Raw genomic sequence first — 21,465 nt, 5'->3', positions numbered from 1 at the left:
TCTCTCTCTTTCCCTTCTTTCCCTTCTCTCGCTAGTTCTCTCGCTGCTTCGCTCTCTTTCCCTTCTCTCGCTGCTTCTCCTTCTTTCCCCTCTCTCGCTGCTTCTCTCTCTTTCCCTTCTCTCGCTGCTTCTCTCTCTTTCCCTTCTCTCGCTGCTTCTTTCCCTTCTCTCGTTGCTTCTCCCTCTTTCCCTCTCTCGCTGCTTCTCTCTCTTTCCCTTCTCTCGCTGCTTCTCTCTCTTTCCCTTCTCTCGCTGCTTCTCTCTCTTTCCCTCTCTCGCTACTTCTCTCGCTTTCCCGCTCTCGCTGCTTCTCTCTCTTTCCCTTCTCTCGCTGCTTCTCTCTCTTTCCCTCTCTCGCTACTTCTCTCTCTTTCCCTCTCTCGCTACTTCTCTCGCTTTCCCGCTCTCGCTCCTTCTTCTTCTTTCCCTCTCTCGCTCCTTTTTCTTCTTTCCCTTCTCTCGCTGCTTCTCTCTTTCCCTCTTTCGATGCTTCTCGTTGCTTGTCTTTCTTTCCCTTCTCTGATTGCTTCTCCTTCTTCCCTCTCTCTCGTCCCTCCCCTCCGGTCCCCGCCCTCCTCTCTCCGGTGACAGGTTCGCCCGGGGCTCTTCGCCTGGAATGATCTGCCCCCCCCCCCCCCCCCCCCTCCTCTTCTGTAAACTTCTGGCTCCTTCCAGGGGCCGCGGCGCGGGGTATAAATGGAGGAGCCGAGGCGCCTGGCGGACAAGGACTGCAGGAGGCGCTAGAGAAGCTCCCGCTCTGACACCGGAATAACCGCGACCCTCGCACCCGACGCCATGGACATCACCATCAGCCACCCCTGGATGCGGCGCCCCTGGTTCCCGGGCCCCCTCTTCCCCAGCCGCCTCTTCGACCAGCGCTTCGGCGAGGGGCTCCTGGACACCGACCTCCTCCCCGGCTTCTCGGGCAGCGTCTTCCCTATGCCCGGACCCCCAGCCTGCACCTGCCGCTGGAGACCGGCCTCTCCGAGGTAAGTGACTTGTGGAGTGCAACGACCGCTGAACCTGTCGCTGCGGAGAGGCGGGCAGCCGTGACAGGGGCATTAACCCACCGAGTTAGCTCTGCATCGGAGTATTCATTGTAACCTGGGCTGGATTGATTTACCTGTTTGCGGGTTATTCCTGGTTCACTGCAATAGGTTGAGAGCTCTTTAGCAACTAACAGGTGCGTGTAGATCGCTGTGTTATCTCTGTGTATAGGATGCTATATGGTGAAACACTTAAAATAACATAATTTCTAGGCTCTTTGAAGCTGCAGTCCTTGAGCGACGCTACGTTTAGATGTTGCTAGGATAGGTTTGCTGCAACGTTTGTCTAATGCGGGGGCTAAGTATACCCCACCGTGTACTGCAGTGGGAAGACCAATCAACAGCAGGGGTGAACATGCGCCCTTTACCTTGTGCAGTTACGAGAAGTAGCAGCGTTAACCCGCTGAGCTACCTCACTAACATTAAAAGCTGGGACCTGCCCGTTACGCTGACTCTGCCCCGCCCCTGCGATGTTTCAGCGGTTCTGGTACTATATTAAAATTCACAGGCATTTTAGGGGGCTAGTTAAAGAATGGTTGCCTTCCTTCTTATAATAAAGACATGTATTTTAAGAAGGGTCAGGGTGCCTGCGTCTGCTCAGGTCAGCCTGGTGTCTGTGCAGTAGGGTGCCCACTAGTCGAGCTTGTGGACATAGATTCCAGTCGCCGCGCAGCCTTTCATCCTTCCGAGGTGGATAAAAGTGCGGCACTGGGTGCACACGCAGAATCTGCGCCGGGGGTCGGTGCTCGTGCGGTGGCGCCCGCTGTGGCCTGTTGATGCACAAATATAGATATTAAGGCGTCGAGGGGCGACGCGTCCGTCGGCTGGCAGCCCCGGGCCGCGTGTTTATTGTTGACATGCAGCTCGACCTTTCTGCAAGGGGCGGAGACTCGAGGGTGCCCGGGGCGGCGCGACAGGGGGCGGGAGATAACAATACTGCGGAGAACTTTCTAGAAGTAGCTGGGCTGGTGTGAGACAGAACGAGGGTGGCGGGGGCAGGTGGAAAGAGGGAGAGAAACACAAAGGGAGACGTGGGGGGGGGGGGTCTCCAAAGAGGGGGCGGACACATATTAACAATAATACCGTGGATCGGGGTCATCCGTGGGTGCGCGGATCCGTGGCGCGGCTCACCCTGTGCTTCTGAGCCTGTGTGTCCTCGAATGACCCCAGGAGAGCAGCCGGCGTTGTGTTGTGCACGGCTGCTCTTGATTTGGTTGTGTCTTTGTGTGAGACTTGTACACATAGGTGGGCGCGTCACACCCCCCTGGCAGCGTGCGGTCTGTGTGCGCCTCTCTGATGATCGGTGTTTTTCTGCGGGCGTATTGTAAGCAGGGGAAACCAAATCAACCCTTGTAGGCTTGGGCACTGTATGGTTAAGGTCAAGGTGTGCTACAAGGGACTTAATTCAAACAGTAATTAAACTTAGTTGTGAGTTGTACTATGGTAACACACTCAAAAGAATCCACAGGATATCTAGCTGAATATGCATTTGAAATAAATCAGTGGAAGGGTAAAAATAGAACACACAGAGATGAAAGTTTAAAGAGATATATATTTACTCAAAAGGTGGGGAAGACAAATACATGAAATAAATCCAAGCAATAGGTAGACAATAGTTTCACTACAATTCACAACTGAAAAACATCAACTCCTGGTGGATTAAACAGACAACCAAAATTAATTAATAAAGAGTGGTCGTATGTTGGTGCCAAAGCAACGTGACTGGAGATGATGGTAGAAGTGTCGACGTTTCGGTCTAGAGGGCAATCGTCATGTAGACCATCATCAGGACAGAATATTTCATTGCAGAAAATACTCCCTTAGAAATGAAAGAACTGTGGCCACATTAATTGGATGACAGTTGGGCACGATATCGGAATCATGCATCTACATGCTGATACAGGACGCTACCCGTGAGACCGTCTTGAAAACGAGTGTATAACGCTGCTCCAATTGAGTGCTTCTCGAGAATTGGCCAACTGATGTGGTCCGCTTTCTCTAAATCTAAGATTCCATTCCGATATCGTGCCCAACTGTCATCCAATTAATGTGGCCACAGTTCTTTCATTTCTAAGGGAGTATTTTCTGCAATGAAATATTCTGTCCTGATGATGGTCTACATCACGATTGCCCTCTAGACCGAAACGTCGACACTTCTTCCATCATCTCCAGTCACGTTGCTTTGGCACCAACATACGACCACTCTTTATTAATTAATTTTGGTTGTCTGTTTAATCCACCAGGAGTTCATGTTTTTCAGTTGTGAATTGTAGTGAAACTATCGTCTACCTCTGTTCATAACTATTGCTTGGATTTATTTCATGTATTTGTCTTCCCGACCTTTTGAGTAAATATATATCTCTTTAAACTTTCATCTCTATGTGTTCTATTTTTACCCTTCCACTGATTTATTTCAAATGCATATTCACCTTTCTGCGGGCGCCCCGTGTAGATCTGCGTGTGCCTGTGGCACCTGTTGGGGTGTCGGAGATTTCTGTGGGGAAGAGTAGGCACCTCTGAGCTCTGAATCTTGTATTTTGTTAGGCGTGTCGTGGGTGTGCTTGTTTTCTCCGTTGGGGGCGTGTCACTTCCGTCTATTTAGGTTTGTGACAGCCTGGCTCCTCCTGGTTCTTGTGTGTTTGGGCGTGGCACAAAGCCACGCCCAAACACGTGGGTGTGTCCGTTCACTCATAGCGTGTGTGCCAGGTTTACAAGCGTGTGGATGCGTTGCTGACCAACTGTGTTTGTTTGTTTGCTGTTTTTATAGCGCGAACTGCACCTAAAGGTATTTAAGCGCTTTAAATTAGCAAGTTACATTACACAAGGGCAAGTTATTTTAGAAACCAGGGGCCGACCCCAACAAGCTCAACAACCTCAGAAATATCTCCAGCCTCCCGTTCCAAGCTAAAACATTGGAGAAGTGCGTTCTCCAATAACTCAACAAACATATTGATGACTTCAACCTCCTTGACACCTTTCAGTCGGGTTTCAGGAAAGGTTGTAGCATTGAAAAAGCGTTGCTCAATATTGCAGACAATATCCACAGAGCCTTAGACTAAAGTTAAGCCTGCCTCCTCATCCTTATTGACTTATCAGTGGCATTTGACAGAGTAAACCATCTGGTGTTACTTGAGACTCTGAAGAGGCCTCAAGCATTAATGGCTTAGTACTAAAATGGTTCACTTCCTTCAGCACTGTTCACAACAGATTAAAATCAACTCCTGCCTCTCTCTATCAACACGAATCAAACTTGGAGTCCCGCAAGAATCGATCCTCTCACCATCCCTCTTCAATCTCTTCATGGAACTCCTTGCGATAATTTTGAAACAAGCAGGGCTTCATTACCACCTATATGCTGATGACACAAATATACTACAAAATCAAATCGCCCAGTGACGTCCGGCACCTCAATGTCACGCTAACCAAGATCCAAACCTGGTTTAACACAAACCACTTAAAACTGAACACGGACAAAACTAAATTAATACTGTTCTCTCCGAAAAGTAAACACCAACCAATTCAAGTCTGGCTCAAGGAGCTTGATGCTCTAAACTGCTCCCTCGTCCCATCCGACTCAGTAAAGTCACTAGACATTACCCTGGACAAAAACTTGTCAATGAAGAACCACATCAAGAACTGTGATGTATTCCTATAGGTACTGTATCGATTCCCCTATTCCTGACCCTGGTCTGGTTAATAATTAACTAGCAGCCAGCCAACTGTGCAAAAACCGTTATCTGATTAAGCCACACCACGGCACAGAAGCGCGTTATCTGATTAGGTCATAAACGCATGCCATCTAATTAGACAAGCGATATTCCTTCAGCCCCTGATAAGGCATACGGAGTTCTCAAAACAAATCAAACCTACAGCGACCTGGGAAATTCCCATAGCCATTGTTTTGATTTCACAGAGAACTTCAGCAAAAGAATGTGCGAACGAGCCCATTCATATGACATCCTTATTGACGTATAGATGTCCATCCTTACGTCAATCTCGGCACCTTTCAGGTATAAATATTACCGACATTGCCTTAAGCAAACACATGCGGTGGTGACGAGATTGGAGCAGCGAGACGTGCCGAGGAGCCCAGCAGAGAGCGAAGCCCACAGGCGCTGCCCCGCCTTCCTGACGCGCTGAGAACGAGACGCTGCCTTTCTCCTGCTGAGAAATGCAGCTCCGTCGCTTCCAAGCAGCCCTCGCAGGCAGCTGGAATATCAAGACCTGGGATAAGAGATACCAGCCCTCCATCATTCTAGATCTCAGGTACAGAACTGAACAACCCCTTGCAGAGAATTCTCGAATCAGTCCCTTGGCAAACAAACTTAACTTAAACTGCTACTTATCTACTCCCGCCCACGTATTAGGCTTAGGTCAGGTACACTGGGGTAGGCGTGGTTAGAAGCACCAGTTGAGTATGATTAGTCAAATGTATATATGTATGTATCTATTTTATCCATTTTAAAGTATCATATGGCTTAGAAACCATATCAATGCTTTTACAGTATTATTTTATAATTCTGTCTTTACTGTATGTACTTTACTTAACTATAAGTATTACAATAATAGCGATTCATTTCTCTTGTATGAGAAAGGAGACTGATCAATAAATAACATCTTTTATTGAACACGCCCGTCTTTTCCTTTTCTCTACAATCTGGTGAAACTAAGAATGCACTGAACTGACTGAGTAAAATAAGTTGTCTTTTGTTTTCACACGACTCTAGAGATACACTCTTGATTAGGGGAGAGCAAAGTTGTCATGTTCTATGGTTGTCAGAAACTAAATCCCTTCTTGTCTATCCAGGGAGGTTAAAATCCTCCTTGCCTATTCGAGAAAGTTTCTAGTGAACTCTGAGCTAGCTGGCAAACACAAAACTTTAAGTCTAATATCGTCGGTAGAAGACCTAGTTAACCTCTGCCCTAGGTCTATACTATTGAAGATATTATTCCAATGCGCAGAGCCTATTGGGATAATAGGAACTACACTACATGGCGCCCAACGTTTGGATAGGCGATAAAACTAACGCAAGACATTAGAGTAACTCAGTCGTGCTTTTTCACACAGAACCCCTTTTTTCCCATAATACTCCAAAGACGTCTGGAGTGGGTGAAAGGTCATATCCGCCAAACCTCGCAGGAGGAGACTCCTATGTATGGTTCTTGGTTTATTCAACGTTGAAGGATACACTGTTCCAAAATATTGTGCATCTAATCTTTGTTTCCATAGAAACCTGATCTGCAAACAAACAGAATAACCTTCCTGTCAGTAAAATGACAGAAAGTGAAGAAGAAAGGGAGACAGTTAGACTAGCAGCTGAACTCCTAGTAGCAGACAATACTCTGCTGGAAAATGACCCGGATGCAATACTCATCCCGGTCAACATAAGGAAATCTATAACCCTAAAACTTATAGAAAATGGACTGACACCAAGAGGTGGTACAGTCATATTCGTAATTGAGGCACACGAATATCGGCAGACAGAGGTATTCTATTCATGGATAAACTTTCCAGCAGCAAACGCTGTAACAAAGGACTTCCACTATTACAAAATAGAGGAACCTCCTAATGAGTACACTCCTTTCGAGGAGGTGGAAATACCACTCAAATTCCAAGAGCACCTGCTCTTGTTTCATGGCGCCCTAAAACATAATAATCACATCACCAGGCTCGGTCCACTAGGTAGACCAGGAGCAACGTGGCCGGTCCTAGCCGGATACACACCACATCCAGACATTGAAGAAATGCCTGCACCAGAGCTTTTAGCACAGCTAAAACAATTAATAAAAATACATAGACAATTAGTCCAATATGTAATGCGGACTTCAACAATCCAACCAGCAATTAAAATTCCACAGCTGACCACTCATCAGGGGAACACAAATAAAATTACACCTCAGAACATACAGTCCTGTCTAGGTAAAGTACCCGCAAAACGGGAACAAATTCCTTTCTGGCTAGCACAAACAAATCACTCAAATAGAGGCGGTGTTTCCAGATACCACCCCTGTTGAGAAACATAGGATTCTGACTATCTGTCTCCCAATGGGAATCGCACCACATGTGGAGGACTGTGACACTTGGGGAACAGTCTTTGCTTCCATTTACACAAAAACACATGGTGTACCATCCATGTCAGTAATACCAGATGTGCTAAAACAGATTCAAGATGAATACGGTCCAGAACCCGCTTTAACTCTCGGTATGAAACTACTGAAAGATTTCAAGCAGGTCTCTGCAATATTATTAGCCAACATAAAGGGAGAAGCAGCAAATGTGGCGATTCGCCAGAGGTTAAAAGAGACAAATATAGCAGACCAACCATCTGAAATTGCCAGAATCATAGAAAAATCCTATGAAGAACTAGGAAGAGATAGTTTGGGTGGAATACCAGTGAAACCTCAACTAGTTGAAAGTCCTGAAAAGGTATTTATAAAAAATAATTTAAACACTCAAAAAAAGAGCTGGGATGGAAATAAGCAATCCAATCCTAAAGGAAAAAGATTCCAGTCCAGAGGAAGGTCTCCTCGGCGGAGAGAAAGATCTCCTGATCAAGGATGCAAGTCTCCCCAAAGGGAGCCCTCTGTGAAAAAATACAACCTTAGAAATAGGGATAATATAAAAAAACCTGATAGATATCAAGATATTGATACACGTCCCTCTCTATCTTTTCAGACTTCCTCGCAGAAATCGGAAAGAAGAGGACGATCAGAACACAGGGAAGAGCACATCAAGTCCAAAGACAAAGAACCTGCTCATCTGAATAAAAAATTACAATTTCCAAAAAAGAAGGTAGCCAGTATTAAAGTAATTAACAATGCCGAGAATACTGAGGACACAGCTGAAAAACGGAGAGTGGGCTCAGACAATGCTAGACAGCGCAGCAGAAGTGAGCATAGCTCGCAAAGTCCTTATGAATCATCTGGAGACAGTGGACATGAATGAATACATTCAGGTGGAAACTGCAGATACCAGAGTTAGCAAACCTCATAAAATATATGAAATAACATTGCGTATAGAGGGGGATAAGACTAGAAAAATAAGGGGTCTATTTTGGGATAATCTCTCCAAGGGCTATGACATCCTTCTAGCTGAACGAGACTGGCCTCCAGAGTTTGTCAGGGAGTGCCCACATGGCGAAGAAATAATTATGCCTGCCTTCTCAAACCATATTCCAATTCATAAAAAATATACACTTGCCAGAAAGTGGGCAGTAGCTCAAGCCCCTGCCTTATATAAAAATCATGTGGGATGGGATGAGGACTCTCCTCCTCACAAAATCCAGTTAAAATCACAACCTACTGCACAGAGACAGTACCTGATTAAGCAAGAAGCTAAAAAACAGGTAAAAGAGATCCTAGATCAACTTGAATACCAGGGGGTGATTGAAACTTGCACCTCACAAATGAACAACCCTTTGTTTCCTGTCTCCAAACCAGACAATTCATATCGTCTTGTTTTGGACTACAGACACCTTAACTCATGTTGCAAAACATTTGCAGTACAAAACTCGCATAGTGCTGCACTAATGAATAACATAGTGCGCAAAAAATACAAAACCACATTAGACATTTCTAATGGATTCTTTTGTCAAAATATAGCGCCAGAGAGCAGATATTTGACGGCGTTCTCAATAAATGGCACGCAAAAAAATTTCTGTTGTTTGCCCCAGGGGTTCAAGAACAGCCCAGGATTATTCTCAGCGAGAGTAACAGAATTACTACAAACATATGATGACGAGGCATTATCTTATGTCGACGACATCTATCTAACAGATGATGACTTGGATACTCACTTGAAGAGAGTGAACACCATAATACTTGGGTTCGCAGCAGAGGGTTACAAATTCAACTTTAAAAAGTCAAGGATTGCCCATCTAACAGTCCTGTTTTTAGGATATGAACTATCAAGTGAAGGCAAAAGCCTGGCTGACAATTTCCTAGAGAAATGTGCTGTAATCTAAGCACCTAGAACACTGAAAAACTTGCAATCAATTTTAGGCTTCCTAAATTTCGGAAGAACTTACATTATAAATTATGCAGAAAGAATTAAACCTCTCTATGATCTAATAAAACCAGATTTTAAAAGAATCAACTGGACTCAAAACCACACAGAAATTTTGAGATCTTTACAAACAGATATGTTAATTAAAACAAAATTACAAATACGTGACAACACACGCAACCTTGTGATTCGAGTCATCCCAGGAAGATGCGGATTCACATACCTGACCTCTAATGAGGGAGAGAAGGTACCAACAGCATACAAATCACATTTGTACACAGAAGCTGAAAAAAGGTTCAGCATTAAGGAAAGCATAGTTCATGCGGTTCAAACAGCTGTAGCAAAGGAAAAATACCAAGCAGACGGTAGACAGGTTACAGTCAGAACAGCAGAATCAGCTTTTGAGGCATTAACAACACCATGTAATTTACCGACAACTGCACTAAATCCAGAATGGGTACAATGGGTAAATTCTGTTGCTGCAGACAAAGTAAAATACTATTTTGACCCGGAAATGAAAGAATTAAAATTTCTAAAATATGAGAGGGAATATCCTCTGCCAATCGACATTCTGCCTTTACGACAGTACGCCTGTGTAATATATACAGACGGTCATGCTAAACCCTCAGTTTGGGGAGAGCTGGCTTACAACGCCACATGCGAAATTGTAAAAAGTGTGGCGCGGAGGCAAATTAAGACCTCTACTTACAAAAACACACTCAGTGGAAAATAATTCAGAACAACAAACTGAAATAATGGCATTAAAAATGGCGCTAGATAATGCCGATCGCGAATTCCCGACACTTATTGTGTGCGATTCGTATTACTGCGTCAAATCATACAATAACGATTTGCAGAAATGGATTCAAAACGGTTACAAAGATGACACAGGTGCCACAATAAAGCAGAAAGCGCTTTGGGAACAATTAGTTCTTTTAAAGAAAGAACTACCAAAAACTCACGTGATACATTCACTGAGTCATCAGCGTGATGGCGTTCACGTTGCAGGGAATTCATTGGCTGAGACAGCCACAGCGGTAGCAACTAAACCGGCCTCCGTAGCTACAAAAAAGCGTACAGTAAAATACATTGACGGTGAAACTGTGCTGGCGGTGAAAACGTCATCAAAATGCGACTGTTCAGCACTACCGATCAATTATCCACTCAATTATACATACATAATCAATGCAAACTCAGTCCCTTTTGCTCGAATCCCTGGAGTGGGGGATAGAGTAATTCCAAACACGGACAGGAGAGGCTTGTTAATAGCAGACGCACATATGGGTGAGGGTCTCAGACACCTTAAGCTAAAAGATTCTCTGGAAGAATTACAATCAGTGTACTGGTGGCCAGGCATGAGCCTGCATCATCACATTTTTGTAAAAAACTCCCCAGACTGCAATAGAGATCGCAGTGGCGAGCGAGGAGGACTATTGCCATGGCCCTTCGCTCCAGAAAAACAACAACAATAAGAAAGTACCCATCACGAAAAAGCGTTATATTAACATAAAAAGACTAATTTTCACTTATGATGTAGACACCAGCGCTCGGCTGACGTCTGGACTGTTATACAAGGATTTGCAAGTCTATAATGGCATATACGCTAGAAGCATGCTACGTTTTGAATAATGTATTCCTTTTAGCCCTCAGGCTTATAGGGAAGCATGGCCAAATGAGCATTGCATAGCGGGACTCTTCTCACTTCCTTCCTGAGGGATACGGGATGGTGTAAAGAAAAAACCAAGACATAAAGCAATCTATAACGGAAAAGGTATTAGGTTCGGGAGCTGGGTGGGTCAAACATTTAATAAGTGTCCAACGTAGTCTAAATAACCTGCCAAGGAATTCTCTGAAAGGGTTCAGTCCGTACGAACTATTGTTCGGGACTAGAATGATGATCCAAGATCTTGATAGTCAGACTTCAGTGGTTAAAGACAAAAGCTTTGATATCAAAGATCGTTTGGCTATTTTGCAGGACTTAAATGAAACAAGAAAAGACCTGAGCAACATAAAGTTGAAACAACAGCCAACAACCACTGAAGAGAAACCACCTGTCCCAGCAAGGCCTGTCTGGATTCCTAAAGTCGGGGATCTAGTCAGAGAGAAGATCGCGGTAAAGAAGGAATTTGGGCCTTCTTACAGAAAAGCAGTTCCTGTCTTGTCTGTCAACGGGACAAGATCAGTAGTACTACCGCCCCTTGCTGGTAAAAAGGAGAACAGAGTCATATCCATCGACCTGGTTTAACCACAATCATGTGGCCGATAACAAACAGTAGGCCAAGTGGACTCCCAAGAAGTAGCAGAACACCAATGTTTGCTACGAATACAGAGGCTCAAACTGGAAGACTGATCACATTTGGAAAATCTACAGTGAATCAACAAGGACTATGCAACAAAGCAATGGAACTTGAACCTCTTAAAACCCAAATCAAAGCTTTTCATCAAGAAACAACAACCTATGATGATGTAACTGCAGACTTTGCTAATGAAACAAAGCAAAATCCAAAAGCAATTGGAACAATTGACAGAACAGCATCCGGCTACTTCATCAACTTCGATGATTCATCTGAAGACTTGAGTGAAGCAAAGAAACAGCCATCAACAAAAACTTTTAAAGACAAAACTAAGGAACTTTTTCAACAGCTGAAAGAAACCTATCTGATTTCTCCATGGATTGAATTTTGGGTGGCCTTAGGTGCATTTATCCTCATTCTTTGGCTCATCATGGTACTATGTTTGGGACATTTCATTGAAGGAAAATATGCTAAAATGGACACAGCAAGCCAGAAAATCAACTTGGTCCTTAAACCACACACATCTTCACACATCGAGAAAAGAGAACTTTCTTCAGTGAACTTCACAGCCAATCCTATACCAGGCGGTGTAGCATGGGACAAAACTGATTATGAAATCTAGGGTCCGGTTGAAATCCTGAAGTATCCACACCAATTCAAGATCTCATTGAGTGACTTTGTAAAACCGAGCTCATTTGCTGATGATTGGGACTTTGAAAGTATTAATGATATGATGTCTGATCTTGTGATGTCTGCTAAATTTACAGAACATGATTATTTGCAGGGTTCGTCTAATTATGATCAGATGTTCTGCTACAACCACTATGGTAACCATTATCTACATAAATCTGCACAACCTAGAAATGTTTTAAATTATAACCAATGGGAACATTGTGCTACTCCTCCAAAAGATAGCTCGAAAACATTTTATGATAAATATTCATACTTTTCAGGGTTTAACACAAGTAATGCAAAAACATTTTATTTCAAATTGTCAAATAAGACAGGTATGAAGACCATGCTTACAAACACAAAATTGATATGTTCCGATTCATTCTTTGAACAAATGAATACATTTGGGTTTGATTTCTGGAACAATAATATTGAAGCAAAAACTGTTTGGGGTACAAGAGATTGGCAAGTACAAGGTATAGAATCATTGTTTAGAGCCTGCATGATCCCAGAACAAATTATATTCTTGAATGACACTATTCAACAAACTACCTGTCTTGGCTTAGCCAAAATCAAAGATTTGAACAAACCGTCTATTCCAAAGCCAACAGTGAACAGTAATAGCTCTATAGATGATGAGATAGACGTAAACTATATATTAAACCAAAACAGAACACATCCTGAATGGAAAAAATGGTTGATCTGGCCCACAGATACAAATAACTGTCAAGACAGATTCCTGAACAAAAAATAGGGGTTCACATTGACTAGGCCAGACCCTAGATATTCCCAAAGACAACATCCAGGGATAGTAACCACCTACAGCGTGGGCAAGCTCTGCCTTCAATGGCTACAAACGTCCACACTGGCTGAAATTAAGCAACACCTAACTTTACTTACAGAAGGTGCTGACTTGCGTGATTTCATATTGGGGCCACGCAAACAGCGTCAAAAACGTTTCATAGCGGCCTCTATATATGCAGCTTATAACGAAGTTTGGAAAGTAACTCAAATTGAGACAGCAGAAAAAATACGGGAAATTGACCGTATTAATTTGGAAAAATCACTTTCTGTGGTGGACAATGGGTTAATGACTCTGTCCTCCAGAATATATTCTCTGGACAGCATTGTGTCTTCAGCAATCGATATAATATCGCAAGACTTACTGATGTTACAACACGGTCAGTCCCAATTGCGTTCTATTGTACAGCTTGGCTGGACGTTACAAAATCTGCGTTCTGGCTATGTGCCTTGGCGTTTAATCAACACAACGTCATTATTTAATATCCTTAACCTTACTGATAAACAAATCAGTTTGGCGCAGAAGGGTGCTGACTATACAATTCTGAGCATTGAAAGACTTGAGAGATTACCATTGACAATGTCAGAACGACCTGTCATTGAATGGATAATACATGGAATAATAAATATTCCGATAACTACTTTCCAGTTTCAATTCTGCCAAAAATATATACAGGCAGGCCAGTATGAAAGGTTGGGTAAAGGGTACATTAAGTCAATATGGAACTTGCCCTATACACACGAATGTGTCAGTAATAAAGGCCAGAAAGTGTCTCTCAGTGGCAATAATTGTGCAAAATCACTAAGCTGTACACTTCTGTGTCAGGGTATTAGCTTGCATGGAGCCTGTGAAGGGACTTCAAATAACCTTTCATGTTACCAGCTAGGCACACCTGCAACACAAATAGAACCATTCTTTAGGAGACTCTCGAACGGGAGTTACATTCTAATAGTAGATCGCAGATGTTGTAGTTTGCTGCCCGGAAAACCTTATCTCATAACCGTGACTAGGAAGGTCATGTGCTGTGAACGAGTATTGTTCCCGAACGATTCTCCAGACAGGGAGGCAAGGTTATGGCCCGATTTGAAAATTGCTTCTATTCGAATAGATACTTTAAGCAGAATGAAGACTGTGCTCCTACAGACGCCGACCAGGCTCACGTCATCAAAAGAAACGTATGATCTCCAAGTTGCAAGGACAACAGAAGAGATTCATTCATTATTATCAACTAATTCCCCCATACATTTCGCAGAAATACTGAACAAAATCTTAAATATTTCTGATACCACTGGTGTCTCCAGTGTATTTAAAGCAGTGTTTTCTGGTGCTTTAACTCCATTCAAAGCCATCCTGGGTATTTTTCCAGACTTTGTCCATTCCATTTTTGGCGGACTTCCACTCCTTTTGGGACTAGTAGCGGGTATTCTATTTTTGATCCTGTTATTTCGCTATGGCAAACCATGTCACAGACAAAACACCTGCGACAAGGGAAGAAATGATCCTAGCCATTGGCTACCGGGACCGGGTAACTAAAATCCTTGGACTATCCCGGCTTAGAGACCTGAACATGACTTGGTCTCTTTCATTTAGACCAATGTGGCAAAGTTGTGTTATGCCTGTATTAAGGTGCTTGCTATGCGGCGAAGAATGCGTGTTGGACACCTGTCTGGCACTACTATCGGATGTGCCAATGGACGCAGATACCTTGTTGGGTCCGGTAACGGCTCATGCATTGTGCTGTCCCCAGCGGCTACCAATCCTGATGACGGCATTCGTGGAGACTTCACCACTACGATTGAGGGGTAGTGAAGCACAAGATGAAAGCAGCATCGATCAGGTACGACCTTCAGTCAGCTATGCTGATCAAAACATCAATGGAGGCAATCATGCTCAGGCTCATGAATGCATGGTAACAACGTTTTCCGAATTAGTGGAACTTACGCAAGAAGCTGTTGACAGTTTTTTCAACAGTCTAAATGATATGATGTTTTCACCAGAGCAGCAGGAATAACTTTGAGCAAACTAGCACTCGGAGTTCCCTACATGCTGAATTTGGCCATCAACTTCTAAAAAAGCAATATGAAAAAAAAATTCTCATCATTTTTTCAGACTGCAAGAGGTTTTTTTTTCTCTTCCCCAATTCAAAAATATTTACGATTTTTTGGGACACTTATCTTCTGCTTAAGGTAGACATTATTCTTAGAGAACTAAATTTCTATTTTAGGTAGTCACGAGACATTCGCTATCCTCTAGCACTATTATACATAACTTTATGATTGTGATGAAATGGTCTCGCACCTTTTTTCTGTATTAAGAGCCATTTCATGTGTATTCGCATTTTTTCATGAAAAATTAAAAAATATGCGTTATATGTTTAGCATTATTAGACTGCTTGTGCATATAGTACATGTGATAGTACATGTGATTGTGTTTCGTATATTTCCTAGTTCCAATTTTTTAGGATACATATGAATGTATTTTGGGGTGGTACGATATACACAAACGCTACTGGTTTCACTATGCCTAGATTTGTAAATATGGACATAGTCTACGTGGAGTGGGTGTGATGTATTCCTATAGGTACTGTATCGATTCCCCTATTCCTGACCCTGGTCTGGTTAATAATTAACTAGCAGCCAGCGAACGGTGCAAAAACCGTTATCTGATTAAGCCACACCACGGCACAGAAGCGCGTTATCTGATTAGGTCATAACGCATGCCATCTAATTAGACAAGCGATATTCCTCCAGCCCCTGATAAGGCATACGGAGTTCTCAAAACAAATCAAACCTACAGCGACCTGGGAAATTCCCATAGCCATTGTTTTGATTTCACAGAGAACTTCAGCAAAAGAATGTGCGAACGAGCCCGTTCATATGACATCCTTATTGACGTATATATGTCCATCCTTACGTCAATCTCGGCACCTTTCAGGTATAAATATTACCGACATTGCCTTAAGCAAACACATGCGGTGATGACGAGATTGGAGCAGCGAGACGTGCCGAGGAGCCCAGCAGAGAGCGAAGCCCACAGGCGCTGCCCCGCCTTCCTGACGCGCTGAGAACGAGACGCTGCCTTTCTCCTGCTGAGAAATCCAGCTCCGGCGCTTCTAAGCAGCCCTCGCAGGCAGCTGGAATATCAAGACCTGGGATAAGAGATACCAGCCCTCCATCATTCTAGTTCTCAGGTACAGAACTGAACAACCCCTTGCAGAGAATTCTCGAATCAGTCCCTTGGCAAACAAACTTAACTTAAACTGCTACTTATCTACTCCCGCCCACGTATTAGGCTTAGGTCAGGTACACTGGGGTAGGCGTGGTTAGAAGCACCAGTTGAGTATGATTAGTCAAATGTATATATGTATGTATCTATTTTATCCATTTTAAAGTATCATATGGCTTAGAAACCATATCAATGCTTTTACAGTATTATTTTATAATTCTGTCTTTACTGTATGCACTTTACTTAACTATAAGTATTACAATAATAGCGATTCATTTCTCTTGTATGAGAAAGGAGACTGATCAATAAATAACATCTTTTATTGAACACGCCCGTCTTTTCCTTTTCTCTACAATCTGGTGAAACTAAGAATGCACTGAACTGACTGAGTAAAATAAGTTGTCTTTTGTTTTCACACGACTCTAGAGATACACTCTTGATTAGGGGAGAGCAAAGTTGTCATGTTCTATGGTTGTCAGAAACTAAATCCCTTCTTGTCTATCCAGGGAGGTTAAAATCCTCCTTGCCTATTCGAGAAAGTTTCTAGTGAACTCTGAGCTAGCTGGCAAACACAAAACTTTAAGTCTAATATCGTCGGTAGAAGACCTAGTTAACCTCTGCCCTAGGTCTATACTATTGAAGATATTATTCCAATGCGCAGAGCCTATTGGGATAATAGGAACTACACTACAGAACTCTGCAAAAAGTGCACTTTACTCTCTAAAACACCTCAAGAAAATGAAACCTTTCATTCCTCAAGATGATATCATGACAATCAAACAATCCCTAGTCCTTTTGAAACAACTATGGAAACTCCATTCTAACAGGGTCACCAAAAGCTCACCTAGCCTCACTAAGGTCAGTCCTTAACATGGCAGACCGACTCATAACTTGTGTAAAAAGATTTGAACACGTCTCACCAACCCTCAGCACACTCAACTGGCTCCCCATGGAAGGTAGATGTGCTTACAAACTGGCCTACATCACACACAAGGCCCTTCACACCCAATCCCCAAACTACCTAAACAGCAAACTAGTAAAAGCAGGAAAATCCAGAACTCTGAGAAGCACCAACTCTCCTTCTCATCCCTCCGAAACTGAAAAAGAAAACAACTCAGTGCCGGTCCTCTTCTGGCAATGTACCCAGGATGTGGAACACACTCCCTATTGACCTCAGATGCAACCCCTCCTTCTCTTGCTTCAAAAAGGACCTGAAACTCCTTCTCCTCAACCAATACTTTACCGACCAAGGCAACCATCCTAGGCATCAATAACCTAATAGACTCCCCACTCACTTTGACCTTCAAGGATGGTGGTTTTCTGACTGTATCTGCCACCTGCGTCCTTCTTCCCTCACTGGATACATAAGTATTATGTCTTTGCTTTTATCTTTATGCATCCTCATGTCCTGCGATGTTATGCAATCTTCTCTTTTCCTCTGATACCCTCAGGCTTAGCTAGCGCTATATAAAACCTTATAAATAAAGTTATTGGTAGGCGCAGGGAGATGAAAGTGATTTGGCCAGAAACGCAGGATGTCACAGAGGCTCGAATCCGGTTCCAAATTTGGTAGCTCTGGTCGTTACGCCACATTGTCCCCTCTTCGTTTATAACGCCTGCGCTGTTTATATGCGCAGATTTGACAAAGTGATTTCTCCCATGTCAGGTCGTTGTGGTTTCTCCCACAGCATATTTACGGCCCACGCACGGTGTCCTGTATGCAGCAGCAGCACATGCAGTTTGTCCTTACCTACAGAGTATACTCGGCTCGCACGCCCACCTATACTCCTTTCCTACAGCATATGCTCACGCTTTTTAACATACTCCTTTCCTACAGGGAGCTCTCAGCTCGCACTCACGTATACTCCTTTCCCACGCGTGCTCTCAGATCACATGCGTGTGTTCTCATGCAGTCCGCTCCCATGGTTCCCTTTCCTACATAATACTGTGAACCTCGGCACACACCTGTTCTACCTTCCTACAGGATACTCCTACTTCGCTCCCACAGGTTACCTTTGCTCTACAGTGTAGTCTCTTCTCAAATTCATGCGCGTTCTCAGTTCCTGTAGGGTACTCTCATTTCACGTCCACACGTGCTAGCGGTTATTCTCGTCTCACGCCCGCACGTGCTTCCGTTGCTTACAGATTCTTTCAAGTCACACGTCTTTGTTCTTCTCCCTCAGGTGACGCTGGATAAGGACAAGTTCTCCGTGCACCTGGACGTGAAACACTTCTCACCAGAGGAGATCAACGTGAAAGTGATCGGAGACTGCGTGGAGGTGCACGCCAAGCACGAGGAGAGACAGGTGAGGCGCACTGTAGAGTTCATGAGTCACAGTCAGGTGGTGGGACCGCGGGGGCACTATACATCCCGTGCACACCAGCATATGTACCCGCGGTGCAGTCTTGGGTCCCTAGTAACCTGCAGGAGAAGCCTTTAGCTGATGTGGCATTCCTCGCCCCAGCATGAGGGGTGGGTGGGGGGAGGTGCCAATACCATACAAAGGGGTGCATCCCTCCCCTTGAGAGGGGTGGACTCGGAGCCAAGGGGGGCATTGGCTTGGATTTTCTTTTCTGCAGCCTCACCATCTGCTATAAGACTTTAGCTTTCTCCAATTAGTGAGGGGTTGGTCTTTACTAGTGATGACCAGCATAAGCCCCAGCTGACGGCCATTTTATCCTGACTTCAGACCCTGGGCATTGCTTCTACTCTGGGCCCGCCCTCTCCTGCCCAAGTCTAGCTTTGCCACCGCTCTTGGGTGAGGGAAGGGTGCTCCTGTGCAGTTAATAAGCATGCAGTTGGTGTTGGGTCTCTCATTATCGGGATTCTTCATTACAGGAGCCCTAGGGATATTCGTGAGAAGGGCTGGCGGTCTTGAGGGTCGGGAGGGAGGGCAGTCTCTACCCATACCCGCGATCACCTGAATCCTAGAGCTAGAGGCGACATTAGTGGTTATGTTGAATGTGGAGGCAAGATCCATTGCTTCCTTTGGGGACATGGTGGCTTTTGTTCTTTTGGGTCTTTGAGCCTGTGTTGGGAGAGGGGTTGTGTTCCAGCTGAGCCGTTGGGTCTTGGGCCTTGAGTGATTAGATTTGGCGGATGGGGGTGTCGGATGTGGATGATGAAGGGATTTTCTGAGTGTGGTGAGGTTCTGTAATATTTCGGAAAGACCCAGAATTACCGTTTCTAACTGGCTTTCGAGCAGGGCCAGTCGCTGGTTCGTCTTTACGTAGGGAAGGGAAGAGGAGTCTCGGGAGGCTGTTACAGCTCTTTTGTAACTGGGTAACAGGGGAACAAAGATGGCTGATTCTGGTCTTCCCACCCATCTCCCCTGGGGAAGGAGGGGATGGGCCTAAATACAGATTTAGAGAGACTGCACTTCTGGTGGGCTGTGGGAAGTTGGGGACATGCCAAGCGATGCTGATTGCTCCTCACCTGTACTCACCCTCTTCATTCTCCCTCCCCTGCAGGACGAGCACGGCTTCATCTCGCGAGAGTTCCACCGCCGCTACACCATCCCCAAGGTGGTGAACCCCGCGGCCATCACCAGCGCGCTCTCGCCCGACGGCATCCTGTCCATCGAGGCGCCCACGGCGGAGGCCAAGAAGCCCGAAGAGCGGACCATCCCCATCGTGTGCCAGGACAAGCCCGCTGTGGCCAGGAAGTGAGCCCGGGGGGAGCCCCGGCGCCATGCCTGGACTGTGCCCCCTGCGGCTGATGCTAAGCTGACCTTGGATACCAGGCTGAGAGACTACCTTTGAGGTGGACAGTCCACAAAACAAACATTGACATTTCTCTATAGACTATTGCTTGTGAACGGCTGGCCAGGCTTGGCGAAGTTTGTGACTGACCCTTTTGAGGCTCCACTGGCCTTTAGGGAACAGCAGCCCTGTGTGAACCTTCCTACTGCCTTTCGGGTCATTCAGCCTGTCCCCAAGTACATCATCTGCACTTGTTTTGTGCCGTTCTCCCCCAACCCTCCACTTTGGCAGATTGGCTTTAGAGAAAAAGACCTAGTGCTGGTCCTTCTCTGGCAACTTACCTAGGATGTGGCACGCACTCCCGATTGATCTCAGATGCAAACCCCCTTCTCTTGCTTCAAAAAGGACCTAAAACTCCTTCTCCTCAACCAATACGTTCCCGACCAAGTCAACCATCCTAGACATCAATAACATAAGGACTCCCCCCTCACTTTGACCTTCAAGGATATCTGACTGTGTAAACCCCCTGCGTCTCTATCCCCTCACTGGATATATTCCCCTCACACGATACAGAAGTATTATGTTTTTGCTTATATCTTTATACATCCTCATATCCTGCGATGTTATGCAATCTTTCTTTTCCTTTGTGTATGTAAAGCGCTCTGATAGCTACGGGTCTAGCTAGAGCTACATAAAACTTTATAAATAAATAACTAAAAAATAAATGCGCCCCCCTTCCTTTCTCCCGCCAACTTGCGTTGAACCCTCCATAGATGTCCGCCCCAGGACCCCCTGCTCGAGCAGCGGTGTTGGTTCAGACCCACTAGAAGCAGGGAAGACTGCTGAGATCAGGGGCCGCCCCACACGCCTGTGGGGCCCAGAAACAGATTAACACTGGCCTCTGAGAACACTATAATCTGGGGACAGTGCACACACATTACAGGACCCCGGGAAAATGCTGCCTCTGTGCCCGGCCTGCTTCAATGCGCTCTTTCCACTCAATTTTGTGTGTTTTTGTTTCTATTCGGTGCTTTGTAACAAGTACAACGGTGCTGTGTACAATAAAGAAATAAAGTGGGGCCTGGTTTGAAAAACTGGCCTCGGCGTGTTGTCTGCTGGATGTACTTCCAGGGGGCCAGGTTTAATCGCAGGGCGGGCAGGTGTGGGGGTGATAGGGGGTTGTAAGGCGGGGTTTAGTAGTTCGGGACTTCTTTTTCTGCAGAGGGAGGTAACTGAACATGGTTTTTCGCCTCTGGATCTGCACAGGCCGGGCCCCAGGACATAGCTGAGGCCGCCTTTCAAAATCCCGGACTGGCTTCTCCAGCCCTAGACTTTAGGACATGACTCCCCAAGACAGTGGCCCAAATGCTTCAACGGGTTCTGATCTCTCACTCCCTACCGGTCGAGGGAGATGCAAGTAATATAAACTGGAGCCTGGTGTAACATTCACCACCACAGCAAACACAAGAGATGCTTTTCACCTGTCAGAGCAGCCTTTCATGGAAAATTAAAGCAAGACCTTTATTTGCCATCTCACCCTGAGGGGGCTCCAAGCAGAGGGGGGTCTCCTTCAAACATGCTTTTGCTTTGCAAGGAACCCTAGGAGACCAGAACCTTTAGTTCAACATCACACCCAGGCAGTGTAGCAGAAAGGCCTTCCCTAGAACTACACCCGCATTCTGCCTCTCTGAGGATCCCTGGGTAGAGGGGACCTTTCTT

At 44.9% G+C, this 21,465-nt stretch overlaps 1 pseudogene across 1 annotated transcript; it reads left to right on the top strand.

The window, feature by feature from the left end:
• The first annotated feature begins 757 nt into the window (after nt 1-757).
• On the top strand, nt 758-20,295 carry LOC144770685 (alpha-crystallin B chain-like; annotated as a pseudogene). Its single transcript, XR_013598975.1, has 3 exons — nt 758-989; nt 18,228-18,350; nt 19,516-20,295. The product of XR_013598975.1 is annotated as an alpha-crystallin B chain-like (transcript).
• The last annotated feature ends 1,170 nt before the right edge of the window (nt 20,296-21,465 follow it).

Source organism: Lissotriton helveticus, chromosome 7 (genome assembly GCF_964261635.1).
Source record: "Lissotriton helveticus chromosome 7, aLisHel1.1, whole genome shotgun sequence".
NCBI lineage: Eukaryota > Metazoa > Chordata > Amphibia > Caudata > Salamandridae > Lissotriton > Lissotriton helveticus.
This window is presented reverse-complemented; position numbering and strand designations above follow the sequence as displayed.